The following is a 12,175-nucleotide window of genomic DNA, read 5'->3' on the forward strand; positions in this document are numbered from 1 at the left end:
AAGGCTGTGGGAAGAGGGGACACCGAGCCCGGGACTGCCGGGCCCCAAAGCCTCGCACAATTACATCGGCATCGGAAAACGGGAACGGGGCGGCTCAGCACGGGGACGGCCGCCATTGGAACACCTCAACCCCAGCTCCGGAGAGCGCTGTGAAGACCGGCGCCCTGCACGCCACTGTGGGGCGAGTCAGCTGTAGCCAGGGCCTGTACCTCCACTGCCGAATCGAGGACCAACCCTGCCTGGCCCTGCTCGACACCGGTTCATCGGTAACCCTACTCCGGCCTGGCGTCCTCCCCGACACCGAGGGCACCAACCCCCCAGGATGGGAGGCCTCCGGCCTGCAGCTGAAGACCGTGATGGGACAGCTTGCTGCAGTCCAGGGGAAACAGGTGCTTGCCTTCCGTCTGGGTACAGTGACGGTGCGCCACCCCTGCTACGATTGATCAACGATTGATGCCCCATCAAACATTTTGTAATATCCCCGGAAGTTCATACTTTAGAAACCTGATTCGTGGCTTAAATTCAAGGTAAACAGTATTCCCCACTTCCCTTCGATAGCTCAGTTGGTAGAGCGGAGGACTGTAGTGGAAATGGTGAGGCATCCTTAGGTTGCTGGTTTGACTCCAGCTCGAAGAAAGGTGCTTCTTGTGAACTTTAATCAAACAGTTAAAATAGCAAATCTTTTTCACTCAGACGTTGATCAAAAGGTCAATAAACCACGAAGCAGAGGCTCTTGTTCCGAATTAAACTCCCGTCTGAATGTCTTGTTTTGGCCAAAATCTGATCTTTGAATTAAGGGAGTACTCTGTCTGCTTTGTAATTCAAAAGTATATACAAATGTCACGTTTTTTTTTTGTAGATATAAAGCTGTTCTCTGTTTTCAAAGGAAAGGATATGTACTTAATTGGCTTTATGATTTGGTATTGATTTTGTATCGTTATATTATTAAGTTTGTGTTTTTTGTGTTTTTAACGTACAAAGGCAAACAAGGCACACATCTGTTTATACCAGCGGTGAATTGTACGTTTTTATTTACAAGCTACTGTGCACTTTTGGGAGTATAACAGGTTCGATATAAAGTGGCAAAAACATAAAAAGGGAAAATACCCCAGTCTGCGTGTAAAGCCCTCACTGTGACTGTTGTTTTATTGTTAAATTCGGCGTACTGTGCACGAAATGTTGCAGAAACACAATCTGATATTTTAATAATCATTATTTTAATAATTTGATAAGTATGAGGCCCCGGATCCAAATATTCAGTTCTGTTTTTTTTAAGTGATATCTTCCCTTCCTCTCGTGGAAATCACACGATGTGAGCAATTGTTTTTTGTTCTTTTTTTTTTCACGTTGTGATCCGAAGAGCCTCAGACGCCCAGTCTGACAGTAACCAAACCAGAATGGATTCTGCTGGGAGCCGGACTGAGAGTACCATCTACAGCTGCTGGATGGTACTCTGCGTCCTGCTGCTCCAGCAATTATTTTGACGAAAGACAGATTACTTGTGCGCTTTTAACCTTCTCGCAGCTACAGGCGAGATATGAAGGCACGTGCTGGTACACCTTCTCTAACTTTCACAATCGCGATAAACTTTCTTTTTAAAAGACCTTTGAAAAACTAGATATAGATATAGATAAAGATAAAACTAGATAAAAAACATGAGCTTTTTTGGTTTTTACATTAATCGATTTTAAATCAAATTTGATCTTTTTACATTGTATTTTACATTGAAAAAAGCGTGCATACCTAATCCACCAACAGACAGAGCAATATTTTATGTTGCCTTCCGGAGCTTTCAGCGTGTGATGGATTTGTATGGGCGTCTGTATGATACCACTACAGCACTGGCGCAGGTGCAAAATCCACTTTTTGGACCGAATGGACCGAATGGACCGAAGCACAGGAGCCAATATAAGAGAAAACGACAGGTGTTTAAACAGAGTATGTCCCAATGTCTGCGACAACGCATTGTGATTTTGTATAAACGCAAATGGTTTATCATTTAAAAGCCAACATCATTCTTTTTATCCCTGGCGCTAATACCCTACCACACATGCGAGCTGTTGTGTGAAAGAAAATTCATATGTGCGTAGGAAGGCAGAATAAAATCCAGAACTGTATTGGTGATATAGATAAACAGGGCTCATGTTCACAATAAAACTTTATTGTATAAAACGTTAAAATTCGTAAATATTTGTTTTAATCATGCAAAGTGTCTGTTAAACCATTCATGAAGGATTCTTAGACAGAAAAACACACCATTATATGAGAAAATATATTTACTATATGTGCATTTAACTTACTTTTTAACAATTTTAGTTTCAAGGTCAATGAAAATTGTTGCCCTGGTTTTTTGTCATAAATATACAAGCTTGTTATGTCTTGTGTCAGAAATAAACTGCATGAAATTTGCTAAAGCAACAAAACGTAAGTGCGACAAAGAAGACAAACATTTGCGTTCATAGTGCAATGTTTTCTCGAGCCTTTAAAATTACTTTAAACGCAATTTGTTTTTTCTCTGTAGCTCTAAGGCTTTGTCATTTAGGTGTGCTGTTTTTTTTTTTACATGTTGAAAAAAAGTCGCTAAATCATACGAAACATAAAAACTCCAATTGTAAACAATTGACCATTCATATTCCTGAAGTTTAAACCTATGGAGTATTTATACCTTGTCTTTGTATTTGTGCATATTACAGAGCTCCTTTTCAAAAGCTGTCAGTATAGAATAGTGCTTAGGTTTCCTGTTTTTTTTTACCCAGGTGGTCCAGATAAGACTCTTGGTATAGGAGCGCGTCTGTGTTGCCTTCTGGATTTCAAATGAGCAGCTCAGTGCAGAAAAGAACCCTGTAGATCAGCATGTACATTTGCATGGACAGTAGATTTTTCAGAAAGTGTAATTGGATTATAGCACGTGCCCCTGACGATGTTGTTGATACATCATATGTGCTCTTTTTTGTATTATATGTATTTTTGTTGTTCAAATAAAAAAATATAGAAAAAAACTTTCAGGATGCTTGCTGCTGTAAAAATAAAATGACATCAAGGGCGCTGTACGCAGAGGTCTGAAACCTGCTCCACTTTATCCAAGAACTTTATCCAGAGGTGTTAAAGAAAATTGATTTATTTTCCTGACTGCAATGTATGGTGAAGCATAAAATCTAGCTGCATAAATCTCTATTACGTGTCATTTATGAAGGCGTTTCAAATAGCAGCCAGTGAAGGATTAACGTTTTTGGAGCATGTATTATATTCTAAATACTCTTACTTAAATAAGCTTAAATTCGCATGCTGTTATTTAGACATCGCAAACCAGTCTGACCTCATACAACATTCTGTGCCCGCTGAGTAGATCTTAAAGCAGCTACAGCCAGAGTAGCAGTAATGGCAACACAGTGCTTGGAGTTCAGCTTTTCTTATTTCTTCTGCGGAACCACTGGTATCGGAATATACTGATCCGCATAAGAAGCGCTACCGGTTTCAGATAGTTTTTATTGAGTGCTGCTCTAAACTTTACATTTGCTTAGACTTGTTTTCCCCATGAAAAAAAGACATTTCCCTAATTACATTTAACTTTTTTTTCCCTTATCATCAAGTAGAAATAAAACATATCATTCCATTTAAGAGCCACAGGCAGGATGGCTGGTGGTCCAAGGCGTTGCGTTCAGGTTGTAGCTTCCCCTAGAGATGTTTGTTCATTTCCCACTTCTGACAAAGAAGTTAGAGTGGAAACGGTAACATCCTTAAGTAAAAAACATTTCACATTTCATGTGTTTAATGTTAAGTGTCTTGGTGGTTGATGGCTCTTCTCTCTTGCAGGGTGATGGCAAAATTCTTGAGAGAGGGAGTCTCCTACGTAAGGCTGCTCTTCGTCAAGAGTGGAGACAACAGGAACAGACTTCAAACCGACATTAATTACTGAGAGCAGGCGAAAACGTCTTTTGAAATGAGGAAATGTCTGCTGACAGTAAACAGAGCTCACGGTGAGCTGCGGACAAGCGCTCCTCGTTAGTACAGTGCTGAGTACCCCTGCTTGTTGCGCGGGAGACCGGGGTACGTTTCTGTGACAGGGCGCTGTGTTTTTTTAATAGATGAATCATATTCAAATGTTAAACAACTGAGCAGCATATTGCTGTAGACCAGGATGGCCGAGTGGTTAAGGCGTTGGACTTAAGATCCAATGGACGAAAGTCCACGTGGGTTCGATCCCCACTCCTGGTAGTGTCGTACTAAGTTTGAAGTGACAGAACACTTTGATGATTTACACTCTATTTAAATATGAATTCACTAAATTTCAGTTCAGTTCTCTTCACATAACTGAACTCTCACTATCGCATACTGAAGGCTTTACATCCATTAGCTGTGATACAGCTCCCAATAAAGACAGAATCAAACAGTTTGTTCTGTCTCGCATGGTGATCCTCTTCTCGATCCAAATGAAATGTTTAATATGATGCCTCGAGAAAAAAAAGGAGTGAATTTCCGCCTGTAATGATTGATGCCCCCTCAAACATTTTGTAACATCCCCGGAAGTTTATACAGTAGAATCCTGGTTTGTGGCTTAAATTCAAGGTAAACAAGACTAAGGAAACGAGTTGGAAACTTGATGTCGAACTGGAATTTAATCACCCGGAATATTTCACTACATTGGGCAATATGTGCCAGAGAGGAGCACTTTAGATCCCTTCGATAGCTCAGTTGGTAGCGTGGCGGACTGTATTAAAAACAGTTAGGAATCCTCAAGTCGCTGTTTTCACTCCAGCTCGAAGGAAGGTGCTTTTGTGAACTTTAATCAAAGAGTTAAAATAGCGAATCTTTTTCGCTCAGACGTTGATCAAAAGCTCAATAAACGATGAAGCAGAGGCTCTTGTTCCGAATTCAGCTAACATCTAATTGTCTTGTTTTGGCCAAGATCTGATCTTTGAATTAAGGGACTACTCTGTCTGATTTGTAATTCAAAAGTATATACAAATGTCACTGTTTTCAAAGGATAGGTACTTAATTGGCTTTATAATTTGGTATTGATTTTGTATCGTTATATTATTAGGTTTGTGCTTTCTGTGTTTTTATCATATTGTGAACTTCTTTTTTAAACAAATGCTTACAAAGGCAAACACAGCACACATCTGTTTATACCAGCGATGAATTGTATATTTTTATTAAGTACAATCTACTGTATTTTTAGAAAAAATGGCGTACTGTGCACGATATGTTGCAGAAACACAACCTGATATTTTCATAATTATTATTTTAATCATTTGACAAGTATGAGGTCCCGGATCCAAATCTTCAGTGCTGATTTTTTTTTGTGATATCTTCTCTTCCTCTCGTGGAAATCACAAGATGTGAGCAAATGTTTTTTGTTCTTTTTTTTTCACGTTGCGATCCAAAGAGCCTCAGACGCACAGTCTGACAGTAACCAAACCAGAATGGATTCTGCTGGGAGCCGGACTGAGCTCATTCTCACTCCCTGTGCTGAAAACAGAATTATCTCTTCCCCGAACATCGTCTACAGCTGCTAGATATTGCTCTGCGTCCTACTGCTCCAGCAATTCCTTTGACCAAAGACAGATCACTTGTGCGCTTTTAACCTTCTTGCAGCTACAGGCTCTTTGATGGTTCATGCTGATCATTGTGGATCCAAAAGAAAATTTTAAAGCTGATAAATTTTCGATTGTAATTTGCATCTAGCTACAATGTCCCTGGAAAAGAGATTGTATTAGTTGCGTGCAATCGGTATCTTTTACTTGACGTATGGTAGTAGAAATAGTTTGAATAATGTTTTCTAAAGAAGATTGTATTGCCAGGACCTGCCTTTAGCGCTCAGTAGCGATTTCGCTGTTGATATAGATGGAGAAGAAATGTAAGATGAATGGATGATCTAAGCTAAAATAGCCCTAACACCCCTCCTGTAGCAGTGTTTGTATTCATAGCAAGTAATATTCTTTTTCAAACCCGACCGTTGCTTTTGCATTAAGTGTTATGTAACCATTAGCGGTTTCGGTAGCTTCTGAAGAGCGCACTTTTCCAAACTGAAGCCTACTGTATAAGAACATTATTCAAGATGCACCATGGCCCAGAATCGTGCATCGGGACAAGGATTAACATCAATTGAAAGTACTCCCAGATAAAAGATTTGACCGAAAAATTAAAAGAGTAGGCAAGTATTAAAACAACACCATAACTTCCAAACTCTTTCCTGGTTCAGGCCATGTAAAATGACATCATCAGTGGAGTCATGCCGAGGTTGTGAGCTTAAGCCTCACCTGGAGCAGCCTGGTTTTCTGTCTTGACAGGTAAACAGTGTTTTGTGTTATTTGCTAAATGGAGAGAGGATTCTGTGTTAATTGTGCTCCTCCTGGAAGAGGTCAAGATGAGATGTTCACGAGGCTGGTGGTAAATATCCTATCCAGGAATATTTTTTGTTCTTTATCGGGGAATATCGAATATCCGGGCTGTATATCGGGGCTGTAGGGGGTCAGATCTATAGATGTAGTAAACACATTAGTGGAGACGGTGTGTGTGCTCTCTGTGAGAGAGCCTGGCGGGAAGAATAATCTGTGGTCTGGGAAGAAGAGACCCTCGTTGGAAGAGCGGCGCTCCTCACAGGAGAGAATGAAAAAAATCTTTTCCAGGGACGCTGATTTTTCTCTTTGGGGGAATTAAAAGCACTTGTGGCGAGTGACCTCGTGGCGCAACGGTAGCGTGTCTGATTCCAGATTAGAAAGTTGTGTGTTCAACTCACGTCGAGGTCAGCTGATATGTTTGCAGGTGCTGCTGGTGCCGAACCCGGAAATTACACCACGCAGTCGGGTTTTATCTGTACACCACTTAAGTAATCTGAATGAAATAACAGAGCAGTACAGAACACCCAGTCAGGAGCTTATGCAGCGAATCATCTTGAACACGACAAGAGAAAAGGTACACTGCCCAAAAAGCCTGATTTAAATCACAAAACCCCGGTAGAAGTCGAATCGACAATCTTATAAAACGAAATCAGACGCGTTATCCATTAAACCACTAGCCCGTCACATAAATGAATTGCACCATGGTGAGTTCTGCGCCGCTACTAGTAATACCCCACCCCCATCTTAAATTCTAAGTGAGAAACGTGTTTTCTACATTTTTGTCAGTTTTAAAACTAGGAGTATACGGCACTCTGCACAGTGTACGAAGTAAATTATTTTCGCAGTAATTAATTAATTTATTATATTTATTAATAAAATAATAAAATAAATTTACTTCGTACACTATGCAGAGTGCCGTATACTCCTAGTTGCGGCACACACGATATATACAGTAAAAAGCCTCAGGCACTGTGTTAGATGTGTTTTCGACGTTATATATGCGTTTATTAATGTCGTCAATTTTACGGTTGCAATTCGACGTTGATTATACGTCGCAACGACGTATATATACGTAAAGCCGTATTTTCGCTGTGAATATACCTATATTCGACGAATCACCGCCCACTGGGAATAGGTTTATTCCATGCTGAAAAGAGAAGAGAGAAAACATCACGTTTCAGCTGTGAAACCTTCTTCAGGTTTGTTTTCTCTCTTCTCTTTTCAGCATGGAATAAACCTACAGTATTACTTGTTCCTTTGCAGATTCGAATGCTGACGTAGCTACCCACCTGAATATATTAAACGTTTCATCTATATGATTAACATAATGTTCTCCTGAATAACTACTCGAAAGAAGCCGCAGCTCAGGTGTTAGATTGGAAATCGGATCGGTGGATTTAGAGTACAGACTGAGAACTGACAGCTGACACAGTTCTTTTATAGAACCGTTTTGATTTTCTCTACTTTGTCCCCATAACGTCATTGTCCTGCTCGCAGCCGAGCCCGACACACGGTACCGTCTGGTTTCTGTCGCTGGGCGGGTCTGTGTGGGTTCTAATGCCCCAGTATTATGACGGGGACACTGGACTGTAAACAGGTGCCGTCCTTTGGCTGAGACGTAAAACCGAGGTCCTGACTCTGTGGTCATTAAAAATCCCAGGTCGTCTCTCGAAAGCGTAGGGGTGTAACCCCGGCATCCTGGCCAAATTTCCCATTGACCCTTACCAGTCATGGCCTCCTAATAATCCCCATCTCTGAACTGGCTTCATCACTCTGCTCTCCTCCCCACTAATAGCTGATGTGTGGTGAGTGTTCTGGCGCACTAGGGGAGTCCCCATTACCTCTAAAGCGCTTTGAGTGGAGTGTCCAGAAAAGCGCTATATATGTTTAAACAAATGTAATAAAAATATCATGTTTGATTAATGTAAAAACTGATAAAGCTAATGCTTTTTTCAGGGCTATATCTACTTTTTTAAAAAAAGAGAAGTCTGTCGCGATTGTGAAATTTGGAGAACATGCACCAGCGGGTGCCTTCACATCTCCAGCTTCAGTCTCGCCTGTAGCTGCAAGAAGGTTAAAAGCGCACAAGTGATCTGTCTTTGGTCAAAGGAATTGCTGGAGCAGTAGGACGCGGAGCAATATCTAGCAGCTGTAGACGATGTTCGGGGAAGAGATAATTCTGTTTTCAGCACAGGGAGTGAGAATGAGCTCAGTCCGGCTCCCAGCAGAATCCATCCTGGTTTGGTTACTGTTGACTGTGCGTCTGAGGCTCTTTGGATCGCAACGTAAAAAAAAAACAATTGTTCACATCGTGTGACTTCCACGAGAGGAAGGGAAGATATCATTTTTAAAAATATCAGGACTGAAGATTTGGATCCGGGGCCTCATACTTGTCAAATTATTAAAATAATAGTTATTAAAATATCAGATTGTGTTTCTGCAACATTTTGTGCACAGTACGCCATCTTTATCTAAAAATAAAACAGTCACAACGAGGCCTTTACACGCAGTCTGGGGTATTTTTCCCTTTTATATTTTTGCCACTTTATATCGAACCTGTTATATTCCCAAAAGTGCACAGTAGATTGTACTTAATAAAAATGTACAATTCACCGCTGGTATAAACAGATGTGTGCCTTGTCTGCCTTTGTAAGCATTTGTTTAAAAAATAAGTTCACAATACGATAAAAACACAGAATGCACAAACTTAATAATACAACGATACAAAATCAATACCAAATCATAAAGCCAATTAAGTAGCTATCCTTTGAAAACAGAGAAAACCTTTATATCTACAAAAAACTTGACATTTGTATGTATTTTTAAATTACAAAGCAGACAGAGTAGTCCCTTAATTGAAAGATCAGATCTTGGCCAAAACAAGACAATCAGACGTGAGCTGAATTCAGAACAGGAGCCTCTGCTTCTTCATTTATTGAGCTTTTGATCAACGTCTGAATGAAACAGATTCGCTATTTTAACTATTTGATTAAAGTACCTTCCTTCGAGCCGGAGTCAAACTAGCAATTTAAGGATTCCCAGCTGTTCCCACTACAGTCCTTCACTCTACCAGCTGAGCTATCGAAGGAATGTCAGGTGCTGCTCTCTGTCACATACTGCCCAATGTTGTGCAATGTTCCGGATGATTTAAATCACAGATCGACATCGTTTCCAACTCGTTTATTAGTCTTTTTTACCTTGAATTTAACCCACGAACCAAGATTCTACTGTATAAACGTCCGGGGATATTACAAAATGTTTGATGAGGCATCAATCATTCCAGGCGGAAATGGACTCATTTTTTGTCTCGGGGGATCATATTAAACATTTCATTTGGATCGAGAAGAGGATCACCATGAGGAACAAAACTAAGTTTCATTATGTGTTTATTAGAAGCTTTATCACAGCTAATGCATGTAAAGCCTTTAGTATGCGACAGTGAGAGTTCAGTTATGCCGGGGAGTGAAGAGAACTGAAATTTAGTAAATTCATATTTAAATAGATTGCACATCTTCTAAGTGGTGCCGTGGAGCCACCTGAAGAAGGCTCCACGGCCGAAACGTTGTGTTCTCTTTCTTCTTTTTTTCAGCATGGAATAAACCTATTACTTGTTCCTTTGCAGCCTACGCATGCTGACGCAGCTACCCACCTGAACTACTATCTTCTAAGTGTTCTGTCACTGCAAAATTACAGGAGTCTACCAGCTGCCAGACGTGCTTGTTTTGGGACTATTTCCAATAAGTATCACATTAGTAGTTGTGTGTCCTTACTGGTATCTTTTAAACTGTGAGGGACATTCGGTTATATACAAACGAGACAGAGACACAGTAATAATCCTATTTTACAGTGTCCTGCATTTTAATTTACTGATCAGATAAATTGAAATGTTCTGATTCAGAACCCCTGCAGTTCGTACTAATTAGAACTCAACAATGCTCCTGAGTCCTGAGCACTACACTGAGCACACGTTCAGCTGGGCTCTGACTTTGTTCAGTATGACATTTTGTTGCATTTGATTTCGGAGCTGGAGATGATCTCCATATTCTACTGCACTAACAAGTCTGAAACTTAGTACACAGTACACACTTTTTAAGTGAAGTCAGGTTGTTAAAAAATTAAACCAGCGCCCTGTCACAGAAACGTACCCCGGTCTCCCGCGCAACAAGCGGGGGTACTCAGCACTGTACTAACGAGGAGCGCTTGTCCGCAGCTCAGCGTGAGCTCTGTTTACTGTCAGCAGACATTTCTTCATTTCAAAAGACGTTTTCACTTGCTCTCAGCTTTTTATAGACGGTCATAAACGCTCATGAAGTAATTCATTTCAGTTTGAAGCCTGTTTCTGTTGTTTCCGCTCTTGATGAAGAAAAGCCGTGCGTGTGAGACTCCCTCTCTGAAGAAGATTGCCGTCACCCTGCAAGAGAGAAGATCCATCAATCACCGAGGCAACCACTGAGACAATTAACATTAAACACGTGAAATGAGAGATGTTTTCTACCTAGGGATTTTATCGTTTCTACTCTAACTTCTTTGTCAGAAGTGGAATTTGAACAAACGCCTCAAGGAGAAACTGCAACCTGAATGCAACGCCTTAGACCACCAACCATCCTGCCTGGGGCTTTTATATGGAATTATATTTTATTTATTTCTACTTGTTGAAAAGAAAAAAGTGAAATCATGTAATTAGGGAAATGTGTTTTGTTCATAGGGAAAACTAGTACGAGCAAATGTAAAGTTTAGAGCAGCGCTCAATAAAAACGATCAGAAACCGAAAGCGCTTCTTATGCGGATCAATATATTCCGATACCGCTGGTTCTGCAGAAGAATAGCCGAACTCCAAGCACTGTGTTGCCATTACGGCTACTCTGGCTGCAGCTGCTGTAAGACCTAGTCAGCCGGCACAGAAAGTTGTAGGAGGTCAGACTGGTTGGCACTGTCTAAATAACAGTGTGCGAATTTAAGCTTATGTATTACTATTTACAATGTAATACATGCTCTAAAAGCGTTAATCCTGCACTGGCTGCTATTTGAAACGCCTTCATCAAAGACGCGAATTAGAGATTTATGCAGCTGGCTTTTATGCTTCACAATACATTGCAATCAGGAAAATAAACCAATTAGAATAATGCAAAACAACGTCTGTTCTTAAAAATGATAGCTGTTTTACACTGACGTCGCTCTTTATGAGATAATCCAGATTGTGAAGACGACTGCACCCTAGCAGATCAAAATATTACACAAAGGCTGTAAAGCACACTCTGAATCGATCCGAAAATTTGATTTCCGCGAACCGTTTAGGCTCCAACAGGCAACGTGGCGCTTCTCCTGCAAAGCATTTACTTTACTGGTGCTTTTAACACACCGTTTTATTTAGCTTGTCAGGATGGCTGAGTGGTCTCAGGCGCCAGATTCCACGACTCTCGTCTTTCCATTGCTTGGGTGTCCCGGTCCTCTGAACAGAGAGGTCGGTTCATATCCTACTCCTTACAGCTACCATCTTGCATGTTTTCCGACTGTTGTGCTCGCTAACATAGAAAAATGGAGAAACCAGTTTGCGGGCACATGATAGGCAGGGAAATGCTTCGTGAACTCTTCAATGTGATCAGCAGAAAGTCAAATAGGCTTCGAATTCTGCCTTAAGAACTGTTTGGGCTGCCTGTAATCGAGGAAAGATTTACTGCAAGGTATGCATTCAAATGTGAAAGACCGCAATTAAAAAAAAAAACAGAAAAAGATTTATTAAAACATTGTTTATCTTGCGGTTTCTCCTGTATTTCACTAAATGTGGCATTGTGAATTCAACCTGTAGCCCTACGGAATGCAGTCACTCTCCCAGT

At 40.7% G+C, this 12,175-nt stretch overlaps 3 non-coding genes across 3 annotated transcripts; all 3 read left to right on the forward strand.

Annotated features, from left to right (window-relative positions):
- Positions 1-548: 548 nt before the first annotated feature.
- Positions 549-636, forward strand: trnay-gua (transfer RNA tyrosine (anticodon GUA)). The gene is given in 2 exon segments: positions 549-585; positions 601-636. It is a non-coding gene; the product is annotated as a tRNA-Tyr (tRNA).
- Positions 637-4,132: 3,496 nt separating this feature from the next.
- On the forward strand, positions 4,133-4,215 carry trnal-uaa (transfer RNA leucine (anticodon UAA)). Its single transcript has one exon. It is a non-coding gene; the product is annotated as a tRNA-Leu (tRNA).
- A 2,462-nt stretch (positions 4,216-6,677) lies between these two features.
- On the forward strand, positions 6,678-6,749 carry trnaw-cca (transfer RNA tryptophan (anticodon CCA)). Its single transcript has one exon. It is a non-coding gene; the product is annotated as a tRNA-Trp (tRNA).
- Positions 6,750-12,175: the final 5,426 nt, after the last annotated feature.

The sequence above is a fragment of the Atractosteus spatula genome, chromosome 10 (genome assembly GCF_055471065.1).
Source record: "Atractosteus spatula isolate fAtrSpa1 chromosome 10, fAtrSpa1.hap1, whole genome shotgun sequence".
NCBI lineage: Eukaryota > Metazoa > Chordata > Actinopteri > Semionotiformes > Lepisosteidae > Atractosteus > Atractosteus spatula.